Below are 25,477 nucleotides of genomic sequence, written 5' to 3'. Positions count from 1 at the left end.
AATAAGGGTAGGGCAGAGGGGTGGGAGGGAGCTGCTAAGAGATCAGTCTACATCTTCCCATTGTCAATGGCAGAAGGGATGAATATTGGGTTGAGTATGTTGGCAGTGTTTAAATTTATTCCCACTGGTGGTCACTAACCCTCCTTTGGCCATCATCCCTCCTTTGGCCACAGTCAGAGCTAGCCTGCTTGCTACACCCCCTAGCTGGAACTTGGCAGCTGAGTATTTTGTGTCATAAAATTATCTTGGGTTTAAGGTAAAAATGAACCTCATAACTTGAGGTTTATAAATGTATCTGTTTGAGAGCGAACCACTTTTATGAACATCTTACGGTTTTTAGTGGAGTGAAAATATGTCTTATTAAAATAGTGCACAAATTGTTATTACATGCGTTCATGAACATGAAATAAAACACTTAAAGCTTTTAGCACCTCTTGCTTAAGTTCATCCTGTAGCTGAGCTACTAACTTCTTGGTAGTCTTAAGAAGTAAATAGAACAGTTTACATGAGACTGATTTTTCAAATTTTCTTTCAGACATGCAAAATGATGTGGTTCTGACATATCTCTAAGTCTTGCCACTGATGGGCAGCCAGAAACAAGAAACTCTGTTGTCTTAAAGCATACACACATGTGCACACACACACACACACACACACACATATATAAAATTTGCTGTAAGATGATGATAAGACTTGTGATCTAAATTGTAGCATGAACTTAAGACTCTAACGCATTTAAGCAAGTCTTTGGAGTCAAGTGTGCAATTGTATACAAAGCTTTGCTCTGAAGACGAATGAACTGTAATGCTCTGCTGTTTTCAAGAGTATTGAAATCTACTTATACTTCACAAAATCTGAATTTAGTTGCTGTTTTAAGTTATTAGCAAAAGTGAGTTTGGTCTTGTACAGTAAAAACTATAGCCGTCTGAGGCACAATTATCTCTACAGTGCTTTATAGCTATGTAAAAATATCACCATGACTTCTACTATTTGCTACAGATTTCAAAAGTTTGTGTGTCTTAAATGCAACTCTTATTTAATTATGTTTTTTCATTATTCTAGCAATATGGTTCCTGTAAAGTTATTCTAAAAATTTTAGGAAGCATTATTAAAAATACCAAATAATTTATTTTTAGATTAGAGACTTCCCCCATTTTTTTCTATCAGTTATCTTTTTCATGAATATTGGTGTACAGAAGTTGTGTGGGAAAGTATTCTGCAAGATTAGAACTTGTTGATCTAGCATTTTGCCATCATTTTCCTCTTTTTTGCTGCCTGCTCACTCATCATGTGATTCTTTCAGGGACGTAGTTGGATTTTGCTACTGAGTCATTGGATCTGCATGTATTCATGATGAAGCCTAAATGTATATAAATCATGAATACAATACCCTAAATATATGTTTAATGCACAGTAAATATTTTTTATTTAACCCAACTGTCAGCTTCACCAGCTTTGGTTTGGCTAGACTCTTTCTGATTTTCATATAATGAGTAATAATAACTGAAGTGTTATTTAGATAACAACTCTGCTTCTCACTACTACATAAAAAAAACCTACTGTAGAAAACTTGTATTTACCATTTTTTTTGTTATTGCTATGTTTAGTTAGGGAAGGCAGCAGCTGAGACTTAGAATGTACTCTGTACCTGTGGAGAGCCCTGTTGTCCTTAGTAGGTCACAGCAGAAATCCACTTACACACAATACGATGCAGTAATGTGGTCCTACACAGGATTTTTAAAAACTATGATTACCTTGTTATCAAGTGTGGTGAAGGCCTATTCCGTCTCTCAGCAGCATCCAACGGATTAAGGACAGGGGTTCCGTATTTTATATGTGATTCCTTTAAGGAACCAAAGGACAAGTGAAAACTAATTCCTTCTGGATTTTAACTTGAATTACCTGTGCTTGGGATAGTTTTTATTAGATGTGCTGAGAACACGATTGTGTCCACAGCTCTTCACAGAACTTCATTTTAGTTTTGCCTTTCTTCTTACCAAAAAAAAAAAAAATCAATTTTTTTTCCTCCTGCTGTCTAGCAGTAAACAGCTGGACTCACATGCACACCTGCAGATGTGTATGTGTATTTTGTATAGATTTGACTTTCAAAATGTTAATCTGTTTTTCTGCTGGGTGACTGTGGAGAATTTGTTGAGTAACTGGGCCCTCTATCTTAGGATACTATCTAAAATTTTGATGAAAAATTAAATTAACCTCTCTAAGGAATGGGCCAAATATATGCATTCTGCTTCAAAATGATGGAAGTGCTGGTGGAGGGTTAGCTGGAGACATTATATGTGGTGCAGGCAGACTTTAGCATTAGAAATCTTTCATAAACCAAAGGCCAAAAATACTTGTGTTTATTTGGTACTTTTTAACTTTCTATGCCATAGAATCAAGAGCTGAAAGTCATTAAACACCTTAAAAACTAACTTAAAAACACAAGCAAATTATTAGATGCTGTAGTCATCTGATGCAACACAGTTTTTCTGAGGGGACCTAATGAGTTAATGTTAGGGCTTAATTTCTTTATCTCATTCTTAGCCTGCACCAGTCAATGATATAAACCACAGTTGTTTAATTCTCCTACAATGCAATTTAAGATAATACTCTTTTCTTCCTTTAGAGTGAATGAGAGCCTGTTACCATCACTCAGCTGTGAGTCCATCAGTTCAGTGGGACCTGCCCCAAGCCCCAGCATGCTGAGTGCCTCTGTGCAATGTTTGCTGCCCAAGGGCCATGGCTGGCTGGAGCTGTACAGACTCACTTGTGTGTGTACACCCGTGTGCACTGTAATTTATATCAGTGCAGAGTTTAGATTCTGTATCATGGTTGAGTTTTTCACAAGGAGCTTTCTGAGCAAAGACACTTAATCATTTTCCATTTTGGAGTTTGTATTATAAATCATCTTTTGACTGGTTTCTCCTTTGTAGTTCCTGTCTGGAATTCTAGTCCAATCATATACTTAAAGAATCATCTCCAAATGGTTTGGTCCCTCAAAGTCAGTAACACTGTTAAGCTATTAACGACCAGCCTCTGACAAGAATTTGGAAATAGTTTCAGCTATTCCAACTTGACAGTATATGAGTTGCTTTTATTTTGTATTTGTTTTTAAAACAGTTAGCGGAAGTCTGGGAAAAAATAATGTATTAGTAAAATGGTTCCCTTTAAATAGGCTATTCTATAATTTTATCAGTGAATACATAAAATAATCTATGATATTTTATTTATTTGGGAGCCTAAGAAGACAATGTTTTGTGTGTTTATTTTCTAACATTAGGAACTGACTGTCCATAACCTTACATTTTGGGTTCACCTCATTATTAAAATGGAGTTGAATTAAAACATATTTTTCTTTTCTAACCGTACTATACTTTTTCATCCAAAGGACCCATTTTTCCTCTTTCCCATTCTTATTTTAAACTCTTGTTTCCAAAAGAATCATGGAATCATAGAGTAGTTTGGGTTGGAAGGGACCTTGAAGATTATCTAGTTCCAACATCGTTATCAGGGTGGGACACCTTACACTAGGCCAGGTTGCTCAGAGCCTCGTCCAACCCAGCCTAGAAGACCTGTGGGGATGGATGGTCCACAACCTCTTTGGGCAATCTATTCCAGTGCCTCACCAGCCTCACTGTAAAGAATTTCTTCCTAATGTATAATCTAAACCTACCTACCTTCAGCTTAAGACCATTTCCCCTTGTCCTGTCATTACATGCCCTTTCAAAAAGTCCCTCACTAGACTTCTTGTAAGCCCTCTTTAGGTACTGGAAGGCTGCTGTAAGGTATCCCTGAAGCCTTCTTTTCTCCAGGCAGAACAGCCTCAACTCTCGCAATCTGTCTTCACAGGAGAGGTGCTCCAGCCCTCTGATCAACTTAGTGGCCTTCAATATCTTTCTTGTGCTGAGGACCACAGAGCCAGATGCAGTATTCCAGTTGGGATCTCACAAGAGCAGAGTAGAGGGGAGGAATCACCTCCCTTGACCTACCAGCTGATCATGCTTCTTTTGATACAGCCCAGGATACAGTTGGCTTTCTGGGCTGCAAGTGCACATTGCCAGGTCATGTTGAGCTTCTTGTCCACAAACACTCCCAAGTCCATTTACCCAGGGCTGCTCTCAATCCGTTCTCTGCCGAGCCTGTATTTCTGCTTGGGATTGCCTCAGTCCAGGTGCAACACCTTGCACTTGGCCTTGTTGAACTTTCTGAGGTTTGCAGAGACTCACCTCTCAAGCCTGTCAAGGTCCCTCTGGATGACATCCCTTCCCTCCGTTGTGTCAGCCGCACCACACAGCTTGGTGTCATCAGCAGACTTGGTGACGGTGTAGGAAATCCCGTTGTCCATGTCAGTGATAGAGATACCAATACAGACAACCTGAGGAAGAAGAAAGAAAACAGACAATTCTATATCTATTCCTTGACTTTAAAGATTAGTGTTACTTTGTTACTTCTTTCCTTTCTCTCTGTGGTATCATTGAAACATCATTAAACATTTGAAGCTGGTGGGTATGATTTGAAAAAAGAATTGAAGTTTTTTTAATCTAAAATTTTAAGTTTTTGAAGTAAAGGAATGCAGAGCTTTCAAAATCAGGTCTATATTTTCTCTTGCTATGTAAGAAAATCCCTTATGATTCTGACATCTATGGAAGAGGAGGAAGCTACATAATACTGTTTTTAATAACTTTTGTCACTACTTTTTCCTACTTTTCACTTTTCCCCTTCTAGAAACACAGACCAAATGAATGTTTTTAAGTAACTCATGTAGAAAGTTTGTATTATTTTTGTTTGTTTGTGCGTTGGTTTTATTGGTTTTATTTTCTTCACACCTTTATCTCTTCAGGAAGTGGGAATAAAGATCTGTCATATATTTTCCATTTGATAAATCCACAATGTATCTTGCTGCAGTAGTCTAATCTTCTACAGAAGAGCAGCTGCATTTCCACAGCATTTCATCTGTGGACAGCCTACCAGAATGCTGCCATTTCGCATATCCAGCAGTCCCACACACACTTTGGAGTGTGATTCTTTGGAGTGAAATGAGAAAATCTAATCAGTACTAAAAAAATTACTAGTCACCAAAAAAAAAAAAAAGGCACATTGATTTGTAGAAATAAAAGATTCTTACAGAATATCCATTTATCCAACAGTCCCATAAGCAAGTTTTACTGGAACTGCATCTTTCACCTTTCACCAAGCAAAACAAACCAAAACAAAACGTCGATACATGATACTGCAGTTTCCTTTTAACCTTTTAACAGTTGTAGCAGGGATATGAGTTTTTCTACTTTTCATATAATTAACTAGCATGCTGCAATTTTCCTCCATAATTGGGATACTTAACTGTATGATCTCCTGCTGTTTTAATGATTTGCATCTTCCCGTGTATTGTTTTTTTCTTGCTGAATCTCTACTGTTACTACACTAGAAGCTTGTATAGTCTATGTTCCTTTTGCTCCTGCTTTACTATTCTCATTTCCTCTTTGTTTAACTGATGAAAATAAGAGCTAAGAGTGAGCATTTTCCTTTTGTTACCTGTTTAACAGCACTTATGGTATTACAGGTCTTTTGCTAATATGCTTAACAGACTTCACACTGACCTACATAATACTGCTTTATGACAGATGTTGGCCTTTTTATATATATATATATCTGTAGTCAAGGAAATATTTCTTAATGATAAACTTAGAAGCACTGGCAGTTTGAGTTTTCATGAAGTTTCTAATACAGCTTGATCTTCCTTTTATTTCTTCATCACATTGTCACTGTTAGACATGTCTTGGGATTCTGGGAAATCTTCTATGATGTTCCTCTGCTGCGGAGAGTGGTAGGATAGCAAAAATCAGTTCATAAAGATTTTCGATGAGGTAGGAACAGAATCTCTTTCTGTCAGTAAATATGTAAAATAAAATGGTAGGTAAAATACCAAGACTGGTTATAAGTGGGATACATTGTGTGAAAGGGGTCTTTGTTGTAGAAAGAAATTCAATGTTTAACATGAAACCTGAACACTCAAATTTGAAATTACATGGCTGACAAGCTTCCCCAGGATTATTTTGACAGTCTTTCTTTTAAAGTTCAGCATATGCCAGTACATACTATATAATTAACAGTCTTTACATTTGCAATGCTAGTGTAAATGTAGGCTGTCTTTTTAATAGAAAGTTTTCTTAATTTTGAGATGAAAATGTTGCTGTGGTAGTGGACTGTGGCATGAAAATTGAAAAATTCTCCCATAACTATATTGTTGCAAGAACAGTGGTGAACAGTTCTCATTTACTACTCATTTACTACTCATTTACTGCTTGATCTCAAAAGATGATATTTTTTAAATGAATGAAGTTGTGACACATAAACTAATTCAGTTTATCCACAGTGTACCATAAACTCAGTAAACAATCAGCTGTCATTTAATGAAATTTAATCAAGAAACAACCTGCTCACTCTTTCTTTTTTTTTTTGTGCGGTGTTCGCATTGTTGTTATTTTAATTATTATTGTTAATAATTATCAGTATCATTTTCTTTCTTTTATTTCTATTATTCTTCACATTTTCATGAAACTCATCTATTCACCATTCCAGTTAGTTAAATTTTTGGAATGGTATCAGAGAAACTCCTTAGTCTTTCTATCTAAATTTACCACTAAATTGCCTTCTAATATTAGCATAAATATTATTTTTGTCAAAACATGCCATTCTGCCTATGGGTTGGGCTAGAGTACTGTATTTTGACATAATGTCCAAACATCAGTTAAGGGAAATCTACTAGTGGAATTCTGAAATTATTACTACTGATACTCTTAGAAAGACAGTTTGTCTAGTGTCTGATCTATCTGTTTGTAATGGTATTGCTTGAAAACAGTAATCATCAGCCCGAGATTGTCCCTTGAATAATTTTTTAAATTATTTATCTAGAATCTTGGGGAACAGCTTATACTTCATCTGATGTTTGTGACAGTGGAAGGAGGTAAACTAGAATCATTATCAGGAGAACCAGGTCAAAAAGTTGTGTTCATTTGGTTACTGACAGAAGAGCTGGGATAGAGGGAAGAGGAAAAAAATCAAAATGCAAGGAAAGGTGGAAGTAAAGAGATAGGACTAGGCTAAAGGATGGTGTTGTAAGTGGAAACAATGTAGCTGAGATGTCATAAGCCTCTCACTTATTTTCAGCACCGATACCCTAGAACATTATAGCATTTGCTGTTGTATATAACAAAGTGATTTGTGTTTTTCCTCCTGCAAACATATCATCCTAGTGAACAGTATAGTACCTTGGTAGAATTACCCATGAGAATATTTTAGCTAACTGAATATAACTTCATAAACAGTGAGAAATGCAGTTTTCATTAAAACAAGAAGGTGAAACATTGCAAACTCATTTCATTTTATGGCTAACAACTATTTTTTAACTCAGGGTAATTATCTTGAGTATGGGAAGGGGAAATACACTCATATTCATAGTTTTCTGGTTTGTTCTAATCTATTTATGCTTTTATTTTTAATCATAGGTTTCTGTGCTCGAGAGGCAGATATTTGACTTCCTTGGTTATCAGTGGGCACCTATCCTGGCAAATTTTATACATATTATTGTAGTCATACTTGGCTTATTTGGAACCATCCAGTATAGACCTCGTTACATAACAGGAGTAAGTACTGAATTTCATTTGCTTATTCTGATGTGCATGTATAAAACAAACAAACAAACAAAAAAGCGCTCCAAATTGTATTACTCATAAAGCAAATAGAAATCTCATCTTGAATTAATTTTCTTCTGTAACATTTTATATTAACTTATTATGCTTTTGGGAGACGTGCAACACAACTGGTAACTACCTACAAAAGCTGAAACTCAATATGATCCTTAACTGCATGACAATACAAACTTTCAAGAAGTAGAGTCAGTTTAAGAAATTACAACATCCTCACTATTAGAGGAATTTAGAGCTAGAGTAAATGCTAGCCATAGCTTTCCTATATACATTGGACCTCCTCAACAGAGCCATGATTTATTATAGTTATTCATTATTGTTATTAACCATTGTTGCTACAGTGCCTATCTGTTATCTATATGCCTACTAGAAGTTATAGTCCAACCTGAAAATGAAATGCGATGGTACGGTAAGAAATAATGAACTGAGGTCTCCAATATGAAAGCAAGAATTTGGACCTTAATTAATATTTTTTATCCATTTCTTTCCTTATTCAGCTACCTCTCATACAAAGACTTAGTATGGCTGTACTCAGGCACAATGCAGTATTAATTTAATCCTCATTTCATTCTCTGACTTTGTGGGGGTTTTGCCATTTGTAGTTCTATAAAGAAAGAATAACAGCAAGTCTTAAAGCCATCATTCAGAACACCTTCTGTTAGAAATAGATTTACATAACAATATTACTGTCAAAATCAACTATTAATTCACTTAAAGGTTGTATACATTTCAGAGACAGACAAGAGTTGAAAAGATTTTCCCATACACAACCATATTTTCATGTCAGATGAAAATTAGGAAATCTTAGAACAATAGAATGATTTGGGTTGAAAGGGAGCTTAAAGATTGTCTGGTTCCAGCCCAGCAGGGACACCTGCCACTAGACCAAGTTACTCTAAGCCCCATCCAACCTGGTCTTAAACACTTCCAGGAATGAAACATCCACCACTTCTTTGGGCAACATGTTTCAGGTTCTCACCAGACTACAGTAAAGGATTTTTCCTAGTATCTAATCTAAACCTATTCTCTTTCAGTTTAAAGCCATTACCCCTTGTCTCCAGTAACTCCACTGAATCTGCACCTACTTCTGCAAAGTCTGTTTCTTCTTATCTGTTCCTTCATATACCAGCAGTTACTCAGAATATAGAAAGATTTCACTTGTATTCTCTGCTACCATCCATATTGCATTACTTTGATGCTAAGAGAAGTACATTAATACTTTTGTCTGTGTTTCTATTTCTGTGATCTCCTATATGCAGAAAATGTGTGTCCACATGTGCAATGTCTTTATGCATGCACAAAATTTAATGTATTCCAAAAAATTTACCATCAATATTGAAAAATATATTGCAAGCCTTAAATATTTCATGTTTCCTTCAAGTTACGACACTGGAGTCATGTGAATGTGAACTAGAGTTTTCTTCCATTTCTGGTACTTTGACGAGTACAAAAAGCTTGAAAATAAATATCCAAAATTCAAATATCAGTTAAAGAAAAAGGGTTAAATGTTCCATCCCAAGACTATTCTGTGGCATAAAACTGATCATAAATATAAAATGCATAGCTGAACTAAACAAGTTAGATTTAAATTGCCTACTACTATGATAAGTGCATTGTGAATGAGGAGGAATACCAGCCTTATAAATTGAGATCATTTGCGTAAGTTTCTGGATAATGTGGTTTGTGCAACACTGTTCTATTAATTTTCATATAAGTCTTTCCCAGAACTCACCTTCACTGTGGAACCCATCTGGCTTTGTGCGTTTACCTCTCTGCATCCTTTTGGTGAATTGGATAGAACCAATCTAAGATCAAATTGTTTTTCTTGCTCGAAGTTTATAATAGACACTTGAATCTGCCATTTATCACAGACTGCTTAGATAAAAAAACACTGATGAAATTTTTATCCTTTATTTAGTTGGATAAACAGAGGAGTGCTTTAATTTTTTTTCATTTTTATTGCGGTTCTCTTTGGTCATTGAAGGGAGAGAGAAGGGAACTGCACCCTTTTATTTAGTTGTGTTGGGCCCAGAATAAATCAGTGGTGCCATCTGATATCAGGAATAAAGTTATGAGTTCAAAGACAACAAGAAAGACAACAACCTATAAGCCTGCAAGGGTGTAGCTATGAGGTTTTCAGGAGAGTGTGTGTAAATACTCGGAGTTCAATAGATTCTGCAAGGGTCAATCTATCCTGAGTGACTCTACAGAACCCTTAATCCAGTCACATTAGTACCTCAAGTCTAGCTTGCTTCAACAAGACTACAGAAAATTTCCTTTTTATTGTACATGCTTCATAAAGGATATCACAAAAATATTTTCCAGTGGAAGTGAATTATAGGTTAAAGAGAACAGGGAGATTTTAAGGTGAGGTTTAAATAAATGATTCAGTGGCTTAGGGAGAAGAGGAAATTAGTTTCAGACAGATGGAACACCACAACTGAAAGTGTCTCCTTGAACTTTCAAGAATGTCAGGGAAGTTTAGAAGTGGATGAGGGAAAAAGGTGACTGTGTCTTCTCGGGCACTGGAATATTGTTCAAACTACATGGGGTTCAGTAGTTGTGGTGGACAAAGAGGACAGGAAATTAAAGTCTAATATCATGAAAGTGGTTAATCTTAATATAGATTCAGAAAGAACACATTGATTTTTGATTGTAAACTTAAGCCATAAGCCAATAAATGAGCAATTGATGCAGGAGGTGAAACATCTGTTCTGAGGGTGGGAATAAGTCTTTTCAAAGATATCTTTTCAAAAGATAATAATTAAGCCATTTTTTGGTGAAAACAATTATGACAAAAGGACTGCTTAACAGCACTAATCTGAAACAGAGAATGAGGATTCCAGTAGGAACAAGGATTATCCAGGGTAACAACTGTGATGTAAATGTGGTGGGTTTTAGCATTAAAGTGCCTGAGAGGTAATACCAATGCAAGTTTTTAAGGGTTCTGGAAAGAAGCAAAGCACTTCACCTGGATAGGGCTCCACCTGGAGCTCAGTTTCTCCCCATTTCTTCTATAGAGGCATTACAGCTATGTTGATATACTGAGTGCATATTCCATATTCTACTATGGATTATTAGTCACCTGACTAATCTAGTGACCTTCTACAATGGAGTGACTGCATCAGTAGACAGGGGAAGAACTATGGATCTAATCTATCTAGACTTCTGTAAGGCTTGTGATGTGGTCCCCCACAACATTCTGCCTACTAAATTGGAGGAGTGGGTTAGATGGATAAGGAAGTGGCTGGATAGCTTTACCCAGAGAATGAAGTGGGTGGCTCAGTGTCATATTGGAAATCAGTAACAGGTGGTACTGGGATCAATAGTATTTAATATCTAATTTCCAATATAAAATTGAGCCACCCACTTTACTAGACAGTAAGACTGAATACACTCTCAACAAGTTTGCAGATGACACTAAGCTGACTGATGCACTTGATTAACTGGAAGAAACACATGTCGTCCAGAGGGACCTGGACACCATTGAACCTATGTGAACTTCATGAAGTTCAATAAGGTCAAGTGCAGGGTCCTGCCCCTTGGTCAGAGCAATCCTTGATATCAGTACAGACGAATGGATGAATGGATTGAGAGCAGCCCTACAGAGGACTTGTGGGTAGTGGTGAACAAAAATTAAACATAAGCCAGCAATGTGCGCTTACAACCCCAAAAGCCAATTATACCCTGGGCTGCATAAAAAGAAGCGTGAGCAGCAGAAAAAGGAGAGTGATTTTCCCTCTATACTTAACTCTTCTGAGACACCACCTGGATCACTATGTCCAGCTCTGTTGCCCACAGTACAAGAAAGACATGGACCTGTTAGAGCAGGTTCGGAGGAGGGCCATGAAAACAGTCAATGGGATGGAACATCTCTCCTATGAAGACAATCTGAGAGAGTTGGAGTTGATCAGCCTGTAGAAGAGAAGGCTCTGGGGACACCTTATGGCAACCTTTCAATATATAAGGGGGGCTAATAAGAAAGACAGAGGTCCTTTTACCAGGGCCTGTACTGACAGGACAAGGAACAATAGGTTTAAGCTGAAAAGGGTAGGTTTACGTTGAACATAAAGAAGAAAATGTTTACAATGAGAATGGCAAGACACTGGAATAGATCTACCAGAGTAGCTGGGGATGCCCCATCCTTGGAAGTATTCAAGGTCAGGTTGGATGGGGCTTTGAGGAACGTCATCTAATGAAAAAGATTTTTGCCCATGGCAGGGGACTAAATGACCTTTAAAGATCCCTTCCAGCCTTGTACCTGGTAACATTAAGTCTGGGAGAAAAGGATAGATTATTACTGGTACATGATTAAAAAAAAAAAAAAAAGAGAGAAAGAGGCAATTCCCTTATGTCTGAGCATCATCAGTCTGCCAAACCATTAGGCACTTGAGAGTATAGCTGAGTTAATCCATATCTTTTTAAAGACTAGACATTTTCAATCTCTCAACACACCTAGGGGGATCTACTTAATGCCCTATATAAAAAGTAGCCCTGACTCTACCAAATCTGTTTTGGAGTATTTCAGTTGTATATTGTAGTCACAGAATCACGGAATCAACTGGATTGGAAAAGACCTTCTAGATCATCGAGTGCAACCGCTTGATCCAACAGTGCCACGGTTACTAGACCATGGCACTAAGTGCCACATCCAGTCTCATCTTAAAAACCTCCAGGGACAGTGAATCCACCACCTCCCTGGGCAGCCCATTCCAATGTCCGATTACTCTCTCTGTAAAAAATTTCTTCCTAATATTTAACCTAAACCTCCTCTGGCATAGTTTAAGACCATTTTAATTGGTAATTTATTATCTTCCATTTTTTTAAATGTTTAAAATAGGATGTGAAAATGTGCGGCAGTTCATCTGTCCTATACCAGGGGACTTTCAAACAACTGTAATCATGCCATAGAAAATTGTGAAGCCAAACTATGCTCTCTGAGCTACCTTTCTGAATTTTAAAGATAGTAAGACAGTCTGCAAATAGTGAATGATTTGACCAGCATTTTTGGTGAGAAAACATTTCAGAAGGCTGTTTTGCTAAATCTTCTTAAGAGAACTAATTTTCAGGTAAACAGATATTTGTAATGAAAGAAAAGGATGCTTATGCTTAACACATAAGTGAGTTCTTGGATTAATTCACCTTATTGACCTAATTCAATTTATTTTCCAGATAATTGTTTTATTTAAAATAAGAAAGTGTGTGTACTCAAGCTCAGTAAAGAAATTGTTAAAAAACATATTTTCACAGAACCACAGAATGGGTCAGGTTGAAAGGGACCACAGTGGAATATGGTCCAACCTCCCTGCTCAAGCAGGGTCATCCTTGAGCATGTTGCACAGGATTGCGTCCAGACAGTTCTTGAATATCTCCGGTGAGGGAGACTCCATGACCTCTCAGGGCAATTTGTTCCTGTGTCCGATCACTCACACAGTAAAGAAGTCCTTCCTCATATTTTACTTCTGCTTTCTCTATAGCTGTTGGGAGAAAAACTTATATGTAAACCCATTTAATAAAAAGGATGATGAAATTAAATTGAATGGTCATTGTACATTCTCATCAGATTGCAAGACACAAAGTTTTTGAAGAAGTTAGACTCCTACCTGAGCCTGCTCTCTCTTTTCTTAGGAAGCACTTTTGTATCCATTTTGAGACAAACCATTCAATGTTTCAGCTTAATTGTACTTATGTGATGATTTACTGTATTACTTATGTGATGATTTACTGTATTACAAATAAAATGTAGACATTTATTTATAGAAGGAGGCACACAGTCACACACACTACTTCTGTGCTTTACACAACTTTTCAGAGCAAATGATAATTTGGGAATATAAGCAATAATTTTCTGCATAATCATTTTGAGCTAAGGCCCAATAATGTTATAAGTACAATTAAGTAAATGACCTTGAACATTTTAGTAGCAGCACTGTCTGTTGGTTGTCACAGGAGACTCTGAATCAGGATACTGATTCTGTTTCAAAATGTGCCATTGGCAAAATGTTTTGTTTGTTCAAGTTTGCTCAAGCACACATAATGATAGTCTTCAGTTTGTTCCTTCTTTCAGTGGTTTTTCATGGATAATAATGAATGTGAATGTTTTTTCTGTAGTTCAGAGAATTATAGAACCATAGAATGTACTGAGTTGGAAGGGACCCCCAAGGATCATTGAGTCCAATTTCTGACCCTGCAAAGGACATCTCAAGAATCACACCATGTGTCTGAGAGTGGTGTCCAAATGCTTCTTGAACTCAGACAGGCTTGGTCCTGTGACCACTTCCCTGGGGAGCCTGTTCCAGTTGTCAGCCACCCTCTGTGTGAAAAGCTTTTCCTGATATCCAACCTAAACCTCCCCTGACTCAGCTTCAAGCCATTTCCCTGACTCCTGTCATTGGTCATGAAGTGAAGAAATCGATACCTACCCCTCCGCTTCTCTTTGTGAGGATGTTGAAGACTGCAATGAGATCTCTGCTAGGTCTCCTCTTCTCCGGACTGAACAGACAAAGTGACCTCAGCCACTCCTCATACAGCTTCCTCTCCAGACCCTTCACCATCCTCCTGGCCCTCCTTTGGATGGTCTCTAATGGTTTAATGCCTTTTTTATATTGTGGTGCCCAAAACTGCACACAATATTCAACGTGAGGCCACATCAGTGCAGAGCAGAGTGGGACAATCACCTCCCTCGACTGGCTGGCAATGCTTTGCCTGATGCCCCCGAGGACATGATTGGCCCTCCTGGTTGTCAGGGCACACTGATGGCTCATATTCAACTTGCTACCGACCAAGACCTGTCATGGGTTGACCTTGGCTGGATTCTAGGCACCCACTAGAGTCACTCTGAGCTGAGAGAGGTCACACAGGCAAGACAAACTCAACGTGGGGTTAATACTAAAATTTATTACTAACAGGATAAGATCTAAAGAGTGAGAAATAAAACAGTCTTAAACACGCTTTCCACCCACCCCTCCTTCCTTCCATGTTCTCCCTCCTCACCCCGCAGCAGTGCAGGGGGACAAATCCATCCCTCAGGCAACAGGTCTTCCAAATCTACTGTCCTGTAGGTCACTCTTCCATGGGCTGCAGGGGGACAGCCTGCTCCACCACGGTTCTCACCATGGGTTACAGGAGGGGCGCACAGTTCTGAGTCCTTCCCCTGCTCCATGGGGTAACAGTCCTTGACGGACTCTTCCAACGTGGGTCCATCCCTCAGGCACTAGTTCTTCCATATCTACTGTCCCGAGTATCACTTCTCCCTGAGGTGCAAGGGGGAGTCTCTGCACCCCAATAGTCCTTCCTAGGATACAGTCCATCATAGGGTGAGCTGTACTGATGTGGATCCCCCACAGGGCCATGAGTCCTACCCAGGAATAACCTGCTCCAGCATGGATTTTCCTCTCCATGGGCCACAAGTTTCTCGAAGGACTCCACTCCATCCTGGGCCTTCCATGGGGGTAAGGCCTTCTTCCATGCATCCATCTGCTCCAGCATAGGCTCGGCTGCACTGCGTCGGGCCACCCCAGCCCTGACCTGGCTCAACTCAGTCGGAGGGGAAGGGAGGGCAGTGCCTGCCAGTAGGGGCCAGTCTGCTGCCCTGGCCTAGCCCATGGGGCACCCCTCCACCCCCACCCCTTGCAGTTCACCTTGAGGGCTTTGGCTCCTCAGGCAGGACAGGCTCCAGCATGGGCTGCTCATGAAGCGGGCCCGGGGTCTGCAGGGCCGCACGCCCTGGCCCCAGCCCTGCCCTAGCCGCCCCTTCGCAGGGGCTGCTGCTTGGCTCGACTGGCACTGCCAAGAGCAGCATGGGCAGCTTGTGGGGTGGGCCTGGGGGGCTGTGGGGCCACTCTCCACAGGGCTGCATGCCCTGGCCCCAGCCGCCCCTTTGCAGGGGCCGCCACTGCCTGCTCCAGGCTAGGTGCCGAGAAGCCTGAGCCAGGCTGCTGCTGTGCCACTCCCTCACCCCCCGTGGCAGGGGAGGCGGCAGAGCCACCCAGGAGCTTCAGTTAGCTCTCCCCTGGCTCAAAAATTCTTCTACGCAACTTATTCTTAAATATGTTATCACTGAGGCGTGATTATTGGCTTTCCCTTAGCCAGCAGCAGGAAGCCCCTCCTGTGACCAGATATCATTGGCTTCACTGGGGGGGAAACTTCTAGCAGCTTCTAACTGAAGCCACCCTTTGTAGCCCCCCCTGCTACCAAAAAACCCAGCCACCTCAACTCACGACAGACCCCCAAGGCCCTTTCCACAGTGCTGCTCTCCAGCACTGCTCTCCAACATCTCCTTCCCCATTTTGTACATACATCCAGAGTTGCCCCATCCCAGGTACAGAATCTGGCACTTGCCCTTGTTAAACTTTATTTAGTTGGTGATTGCCCATCTCTCTCATTAACTGAGGTCTCCCAGCAGGGCCTTCCTGCCCTTGAAGGAGTTGACAGCTCCTCCCAATTTGATGTCTGCAGCAAACTTGCTTAGTATTCCTTTGAGGACTGCATCCAAGTCACTTCTGAAGATGTTGAAGAGAACTGGGCCAAGAATGGAGCTGTGTGGAACCTCACTAGTGACTGGATGCAGCCTGATCTTACCCCAGTCACTATAACTCTTTGTGCCTGACCCATGAGCCAATTGCTCACCCACTGCATGATGTGTTTATCTAGCTGTGTGCTGAACATTTTGTCCAGTAGGATACTGTGAGAGACAGCATCAAAAGCTTTACTAAGTCCAAAAAGATTACATCTACTGGTTTTCCTAGATCATCTAGATGGGTTACCCTGTCATAGAAGGAAATCAGATTCCACAAGCAGGAATTTCCTTTCATGAAGCCATGCTGGCTGTAACGGATGACTGCCTTGTCCTCCAGGTGTTTTTCAATACCTCCCAGAATAATCTTCTGCATGATTTTACAAGGAACTGAAGAGAGACTGACAGGCTTGTAGTTTCCTTCTTGTCCTTCTTGAAAATTGGAACAATGTTAGTCAGCTTCCAGTCAACTGGAACCTCCCTGGGTTCCTAAGAGTACTCAAAAATCATGGAGATAGTCTTTGCGATGACATCAGCTAGCCCTGAGGATTCTCAGAGGAATCCCACCAGGCCCCACAGATTTGTAGGGATCCAGCTGGAGCAGCAGATCCCACACAAGTTCAGGGTCCACCACGAGTTGAGCATTCTTACAGTCATGGTCCACCAGCTCAGGGCACTGAGACCCCCTTGGTCTGTCATCCATGCTGAAGACAGAGGCAAAGAATGAATTAAACATCTCTACCTTGTCTATGTCCCTTGTTTATGGCTTCATATCTATATATGCAGTCCTGTATTTCAATGTATCTAGTTAAAAAGTACATTATTTCTGATGCTCAACATAGATTTCTGGTAATTTCCTTTGTAAATTAAGCAACAAAACATTTAGTTGTGTAAAAAGTAGATATTATGGAAAGTTCTGCCTACATCTAAATAGAATCATAGAATCATAGAATCATAGAATCATAGAATCAACTGGGTTGGAAAAGACCTCCGAGATCATCAAGTGCAACCCTTGATCCAACACTGCCGTGGTTACTAGACCATGGCACTAAGTGCCACATCTAGTCTCATCTTAAAAACCTCCAGGGATGGAGAATCCACAACCTCCTTTGGCAGCCCATTCCAATGTCTGATTACTCTCTCTGTAATGAATTTCTTCCTAATATCCAACCTAAACCTGCCCTGGCAGACCTTAAGACCATGCCCTCCTGTCTTACTGATAGCTGCTGGAGAAGGGACTAACCCCCACCTGCCTACAACCTCCTTTCAGGTAGTTGTAGAGAGTGATGAGGTGTTCCCTGAGCCTCCTCTTCTCCAGGCTAAACAACCCCAGATCCCTCAGCCTCTCTTCATAGGACTTGTGTTTGAGTCCTTTCACCAGTCTTGTTACTCTTCTCTGGACCTGAGAGGTTGTGTCTGATGAAGTAAACTAAGAAATAAAATTGCTAAAAATATAATGCAGCATAGGATTGTATAGAAGTAAGAAAAAATTTGAAGTTCAAAGCGCATGACCAAGTGTATGAGGACAAACAAAAAAAAGTACAGACTAAAAATAAAAAACTTAAACAACCAGTAGTAAACTTTGCAGAACCATGTTTGGAACACTCTTAAAACTCCAAATCATAATATGAATTAAGAATATTACAGTGCTAGAGAATCCACCTCCACCCTGAACCTCAAATTTCATTCATGGTTTAATTTTTGTTATGCCAGATAAATTGATGCTAGATGAAACACTAGTATTTTATGGTATAATATTTACTGCACAGAGGCATCTTCTTGAAATGCTTTTCATGCCATGAATAGCAACATGAATTCTCTGTAGCACTTTCCATGGTAAGTATTCAATATTTTTAACATTCTTTTTATTACAGAATTTATACTAAATATTTTGTTTGAGGAATGCTTACTGTTTGTCATAGCTCATCTTCTAAAAAAGTATCCTTTATTTAGTTTTTTGGGGGTTGGTTTTTTTTTCTTTTTATCCTGGTCACCTTTACAGTAGTTCTCTTTCAGATCTCGTCGGGGTTTTCTGAAATATCTCCATGTTCAGAAATACCTGGAGCAAGAGCATCTTATTACAACTTTTTCTCTTAAAAATTGTTATAAAACATTACTGATACAGAAGAGTAGAGTTTGTGATTCTTTTTATAGTCTGTCCTTTCACTACTGATGCTACCTCCATAGAATGACCTTTGTAAACTTTGCTAACTGCTATTTTATTGGAGGGTTTTTCTCACTTCTGGCAGATGCTGTGAAAAATCAGTAGGGATGTAAGCAGAAGACTACCCTTTGGACTTTAAATAACATATGTTGAAAGGGATTTTGTTTCACAGGGAGATATGCTGTTTAATAGAGTGCTTTTGTTGCTGTTGTGATGAAAGATTAGATTTTAGTATGTTGTGGATTTAAATGTGGTTTCATTTTTATTTAAAAGGACAGACTCAGTAGTTACTTCAGTAACTGAATTGAGCCTGCTTTAGGGTAGGGCTGGGAATTTGAAGGGAGTAGAAGTTACTCAGTAGCCTGATGGTCAGTGTCATAGCTCTAGGAGTTCGAGTAGTCCAAATTTTGAGTCTAATGCCTTACACAAATACAGAACTTAATCAAGGAAAGGTTTAAGTATTCCACTTCTCAAAGCCCAATTCTTTCTTTATGTTTATCATCAGTTAGTTTATAAATTAAATAAAAGTTTAAAACAGAGGGTCTTCTTTTTTACCTGATAATCAGTCCAGAAAGTTAGTCTAGGCTTTGATGACACTGGGCTTTTGACTTCTCCTTTTAGAAATATTTTGACAACTTGCAAAAGATCTCAGTGGATTTCACGTTCTTAAGCCCTGGAGATTCAGCTGAGTCTTGGGCAAATATGTCTGAGAATCACTTCCAGTATAGTATTACACAGAGTGCATCTGTCTTGACTGTATGGAAGTAGATGAAAGAAGACATTCTACAGTAATTTTTTCTGTATTTTCTGCCCCTTTTTGGCTCTTGATTTTAATATTCTAATACTGTTTAGAACAAAGTAATTTTTTCTGATTGTCTGGGTAAAGTTTTACTACTTTCATCTCCTCTCTTCACTGGGACATATTTAGGTGTGAGGCATTGAGGTACAAAGAATAATCTAGAGGAAATTATGAAAAGGAAATTTCTTCTTTAAAAAGTGTAAAATATTCTTTCAAGATTAAAGAGTACCCAGACAGTCTGTCAGCTCTAAGAAAGCACAATAGAAAAAAAAAAAAACAAAACAAAACCCTGTTGATCAGAGAACTAGTCAAGACATAAAAAGGAATCCCAGATCCTTAGTCTCTGACTCTCCTAAGTTTTGTGTAGGACATTATTTTCTTAGAAGTCCCCTACTGTCAGAAAACAGAGTTCTAAAGAGAAAAAGTGTACTAGCCCTCTGGATGTTTAATTTAGATAATTAAGGAGAAACTGCCAGACTCCAAGAGGCTTCTTAAATAGTAAACATTTTGAAAACACAATAGACTCTTTTCACTTATTTGAGCAAGAGATCTATTATGTTCTTAGAACCACTGATTCCTGAAAATTAATTTGATATATTTTCAGAAAATATGGCAAAAGACACTCTGGACAAGACTCCAGGATAGAATTTACTTCAGTAAGTGTTCTGTTTGTCTTTCAGACTGAAATGGATTTTCATTAATTTTCAGAGATTTTTTTAAAAATTTTCCATTATAAGAAGTCCATTTAAAGATACTAAGCTAATACTGGTTTTAAAGTGATATATTTTTTGAGTATTAGAAGATGAAAGATTATAATTTCATGATATAATTAAGTACAGCATTGATTTCCAGGAAATATTATGCAGAACCTGTTCAGTGTATGAAACTGTCTGATATTTTTAATTTAAATCCTCAATTATTAGTCTCATAACAGGTTTGACTGGTGTAGAATTCAGCTATATTCATCCTTTCCCAGTGCTTTTATCCTCTTTGAATGAATTGTATTCACGTTTAAAAAGTAGCCATTCAAAATGTCTCTCCCTCATCCATTCCACAGAAAAGGAAGATGGTTTTCTGGGGACTGTACACTGAGGAGTACAGTTCCATGTACAATTGCTATTAATATAATACTCAGCCTGGAAAGAAGCCAAAACATGAAGTTTCTCTACATTTCATTTTCTCTTTCTTTGGAATAAATCCTCTGGTTTGTTACCATAATGACGAGTGGGTTTTATTCCACAGTGGGGTTTGTGGTTTGTTTTTTTGGGGGTTGGGTTTTTTTTCTTTTTATAAGAACTAGTAGCTCTTTCTGTTAAAATAATGTCTAATTGGCACTTTTTTAGTTGAAATACTATAAAGATCATGGAGAATGAATGACTTAGCTGATGAAGTCTTTAGACAGGCACTTAAAGGAAGAGATTAGACACAAAATCCACGGTGTTAGCTACCGCTACCTAAACTGCGGTGGAAAGCATTAAAATTCTCTCAAGCACCCAGGAGCTCTGACCAGTTAGAGATGATTAAAAATCAAGCAAGGTAATGTTTCCACTGCTCTGAGATGACCTCTGCAGTTCAGTGCTAAATGTTTTTCTGTATCTAGAGTAATCGGATTTCTTTATATTTCCCATACTTGCTCCTATACTTGTTACTGTGGATTTTCCCAGTGTTTATTTAGTATTTTTTTCTAGCTAGCATATATCAATTACTACTGACATATGCTTGTCTAAGAGGTTATAGATCTATCTTTTTATCTTGTATACCATTACAGCATGCTTTCACAAAGTTATCTGTTCACTTCAGAGTTTTAATGTCTCTGTCCTCCTGCCACACTACTGAGGTAGGAAAGTATTCCCCCTGCACTGCTCTACACCATGGGAACTGAAAAACTAAGTCTGAGATGTTTTCTCAGTATCAGAGGAAAGGCTGAGACAGATCAGCATGCGGACCCATTTTTCTCATTACAAGCCAGTGTTTTGTCCAATGCGTTCTGCAAACAAAAAAATGCCTCAAATTCTCTATAAAGTCTAGGAATAAAGATTTGAATCACAGCTACCTAACAGTGTGGAATACTTCAATAAGAAAAAAAAATGATAAAACAGTCTTTGGAAAGTATCTCTCTGTCCCAGCTGGCAGCTAAGTCCTATAAAGCCAAATGCTTGCTCCCTCCTGCTGGGATGGGGGAGAGAACTAGAAGGGTAGAGGTGAGAAAATTCATGGGTTGAGATAAAGACAGTTAATAGATAAAATCTACATGTACAAGCAAAGAAAAATGCGGAATTCATTCACTGCTTCCTAAAGGCAGGCAGGAGCTCAGCCATCCTCAGGAAAGCAGAGCTCCATCACACCTAACAGTTATTTGGTAAGACAAATGCCATCACTCTGAACATCCCCATCTTCCTCCCTCTTTCTACCACTTTATATACTGAGTATAATGTGATATGGTATGGAATATTCCTGTGATCAGTTGGGATCAGCTGTACTGGCTGTGTCCTCTCCCAACTTCTTGTGCGCACCCAGCCTCCTCACTGGTGGGTTGTTGTGAGAAGCAGAAAAGGCCTTGACAGGGTGCAAGCACTGTTCAGCAACAAAAACATCTTTAGATTATGAACACTCTTTTCAGCTACAACCCAAAACATAGCTCCATACCAGCCGCTGTGAAGAAAACAGCCAAAACCAGCACATTCTTTCAGCAAGGGAAAAGTTTGTTGGTGCCTGAAGCTTTCTTAGTAATAACTCAGTGGCTACTGTGACCCATAGTTGTGCTCCTTCCAATAAGAGATTAATTTATTTTTATTAACAGCTTATAGCACAGTGAAATATACTTTAGAAAAGAACAGGAAACATTACCTCTAGTCTAGACTACCTGTCCAAATCTCACATTCCACTGCTGCTTCTCCTTTGCAACAGGCTACATGTTCAGGGCTTGATCTGGAGTACTGTCATGTAGCAACAGCTCTGCTCCTCCTCCTCTTTCTTTTCCATCTCCTTCTGTACTTCTGTCTATGTCTCCCTCTATTCTCTTCACCTTAATTCAGCCACCAATCTCTACATATATATTTAAAATGGCATTGTATGGCATGTAGCTAAAATGAAGTTGTCCACTTTAAATTAAATGAAGTCTGCACAACATTACTTATCAGTACTGTACTGAAACCAAGTTCTTGTTTTGGCAAACTGATTAAGTTCACACAGTCTCATAATTCAAGTGAAGTAAACTTTAGTCATAGTCATTTTATATCTTCGCAAAGGATGACCTGACAGTACCTGGAGTCCATCCTTATATTTTTTTCCCAGAGTTTTTTTTCTAGGAAATATGGCTTTCTTTTTTGTGAGCTTCATTGTCACCCTGAGGTTATGCTTTAAGAAAGGTGCATTGAGAATCACACAAAGCTATAGTACTCTATTCATTTACGAATCTCCATTTCCAATTTTGAGAGAAGATGGAGATGATTTTCTTTAGTTATATTCCAAATGTGGGTTTTTTTTTCCTTCTGAACAACGATCTACATAAAAATAATTTGTAAATCTTGTCACAAATCTCCATTTCAGAACTTCAAAGATGTTTTTCTCTTCCCATCTGTACTTACCTTTTAAAATTGTTAATGTTTTCATTATGTTTTTCAACTCCTGAAGCTCCACAAGAAACAGAGCACTGTACTTTTTTCAAGCTTTGCCTGTTGCTGTGAGTACCATTACCAGTAAAGATACAGTTTCTGAATTACACTGAATGGCAAGATAAACAATGAGTACAGTTGTAAAATGCACTACTAAACATGTTCCAAAATTTCCATTGCTCCCTATTTCTATAATTTAGCTGTCAAGGGCACTATTTATTTGCTGTTTGTTCTATGGGTTATTATGTATATTAGGCATAAATGTTAATGCTACATACATTCATGTTGGTTAGATCATAGTGAAGTAGCATTTTATGTGCTGTGAACTCAGCAGGTATGATTTGAATTATAAATGCCTCTAAGGACAGAATTTTGCATATCAATATAAATTTTACTTCTAAACAAGTCTAGTAAAGTAGCATTGTAGTTTTACAAGTGAATGCTATGATTCCCTCCATACCAATTTGAGCTACCAATGGTCCTGCTGCTCAATTTGGTTTCTAGCTGTAATTTCTTAGCTATTTACATTCATAGTGTTTGTTAGATTCCTACTTATTTATTATATTAATCTGTGCAGCTGTTTTAATTGATTTCAGTATCATTTTTGGGTGAATGAAACATAACCAGTTTTGGTTTTCATGCTGCTTTTGTCAGCCATTAAGCCACTTAAAGATTCTGTGCTGCTTTTGCTCTGAGACCAATGAGTGGTTTTGCTTTTCTTTACTTTATGGCTTACAAAAAAAAGTTAATATTTAGCTGATGGCTTTACTGTCCAACCAGAAAAATGAAGAACTCATCAAAAATAGTTACAAAAGTTTTCAAGTTTATTAAATCACCATCTTTTGGAAGATCATAGATGTTGGTCCTTGGACAAAAACTTTTTTTAAAGGATAGCATTCTGTAATTAGTGCATAAACAAGCAAAATTATTGCAGCTATGTGTTATTTGTTAAATAGTTTGAATTGATTATGCATATGAAAAGAAAATAATTAATTTTAAGTTGGTATCATTTAGTTTAGCAGTTTGCTGTTAATCAGTTTGGCTTTTCTAGTCAAGATCTAAAGTAATCTTAAAAATCCTTCTATTATGACTAAATACCAAAAAGTTATTCATAGGCTGTGGTACTATCACTCTACTTATTTAATTTTGTATCTGCCTGAAGAGCAAATTTCTGTTTGAAATTTAGTGTTGAAACAAGTGTGTCATTGATTTTATTTATAAATTTGGTTTTACCTACCCACTACTTCTACTTTCTGTGAAACAAGAACTCTTCTGTCTTTAGTCTTGCTGAAATACATATTCATAGATTTGAAATGGGTTTAGTGATATAAATGATACAAAGGTTATGGGTTCTACACCTCTAATCGGGCTAGTTAAGCAAATTTTGGATTTCATCTTCATGTGCTTGATTCTGTAAAAAATTAAGATCCAATTTCAGTCTTGAAAGACTTACCCTTGTAATAACTTTAATTACTACCAATATTAGTGGTTTTGCCTGCATGTCTTAGGTTGATTGACAGTGCTTTTTTCTCATAAAGATGTCATTGTTAAATTCACAGAAGTATAGACATGATGTGAATAAGCACACTTTTGTGATACGTGTCTGTTTCTAAGATATTTTGCTGTTTCTGTGTGACAAGGCTCTTTGACATAACTTTATGACACTGACTTTTTACCATTTGCTATTTGAATTCTAACATAACTGATTCTAAAAATGGTCAGTTTTACTTATGGCCACAAAAAATTCTGAAAATGGGCACTGATCAACAGTTTGGATTTCAGATCAGATGCAGATAAGACCACAAATAAACAAAGGATCATATATTTTTCCAGATACCTAAACGTGATATTTAGGTCTATTCAGTATACTGCACAGGAATTAGATTTACCACAGAAATTCAGGAATCAATATTTTAATTTAGTAGGTGCAATCTCTAATCAAAGTGCAAAAATGTATAATGTAAAAAAGAAAGCCAAAATGGAAATAAAATCCAGCCCACTCTGAACTTACAGCAAGTCACAGGAAAGTCTTAGGGTTTAAAAAAAAGGAATCCACATGTTGACTAAAAAAGCCCTAGATGGACTGGCATTAGAAAAGGCATACACTGTTCGCAGCTGTAAATAAACAACTCCACTCTCGAGAATTTACTTATAAAAGTGCAGTACTACACTACTTGTTAAGAAAAATTGTCAATATATGAATGTTAAACATATATTTTTAATTTTTGTTTCGTAAGCCTGATGTGAAAAATAGGAAATAATGTAACTAGAGATTATGTAAAGTTAAATAATACGGCTGTAATATCCGAAGTGCAGCCACTGACATCCTTTTAGAACTGGAAGGTAAAGTCTGTATGTTAGATGACATCAAACCCAGCAAAATGATCATGAAATGAGGTAAAAAAATTTTGATCCTTCTGTGCTGTGATTTGCACTCCATTGCACTTTAAAAGATGGGCATAATAGGAGGATTCTTGCACAAACCATACCACTGAGAGTTTGTAGAAACTAAAAAGCTCTGATTAAGTCGGATTAGTGTTGGGTATGTTCATGCATGACAATGACTCGAAATTTTAAATAGAATGTTGCCTTCCCCATAACACTAGCGTTCATTTCACTGGTAGGAGAAGCAATGGGACTCTCAGATTTATCCCTTCCTGTCATCTGGGAAACATAGGT

At 38.1% G+C, this 25,477-nt stretch overlaps 1 protein-coding gene across 1 annotated transcript in view; it reads left to right on the top strand.

The window, feature by feature from the left end:
• The first annotated feature begins 7,510 nt into the window (after window positions 1–7,510).
• Window positions 7,511–25,477, top strand: part of NKAIN2 (sodium/potassium transporting ATPase interacting 2) — a 293,614-nt gene continuing 275,647 nt past the window's right edge. The window contains exon 1 of the mRNA XM_029962848.1: window positions 7,511–7,643. The gene's annotated coding sequence lies outside the window, so the exon portion shown is untranslated. The remainder of the gene's footprint in view (window positions 7,644–25,477) is intronic.

This window comes from Manacus vitellinus, unplaced genomic scaffold (assembly GCF_001715985.3).
Source record: "Manacus vitellinus isolate BGI_N305 unplaced genomic scaffold, ASM171598v3 scaffold_4_pilon, whole genome shotgun sequence".
Lineage (NCBI taxonomy): Eukaryota > Metazoa > Chordata > Aves > Passeriformes > Pipridae > Manacus > Manacus vitellinus.
This window is presented reverse-complemented; position numbering and strand designations above follow the sequence as displayed.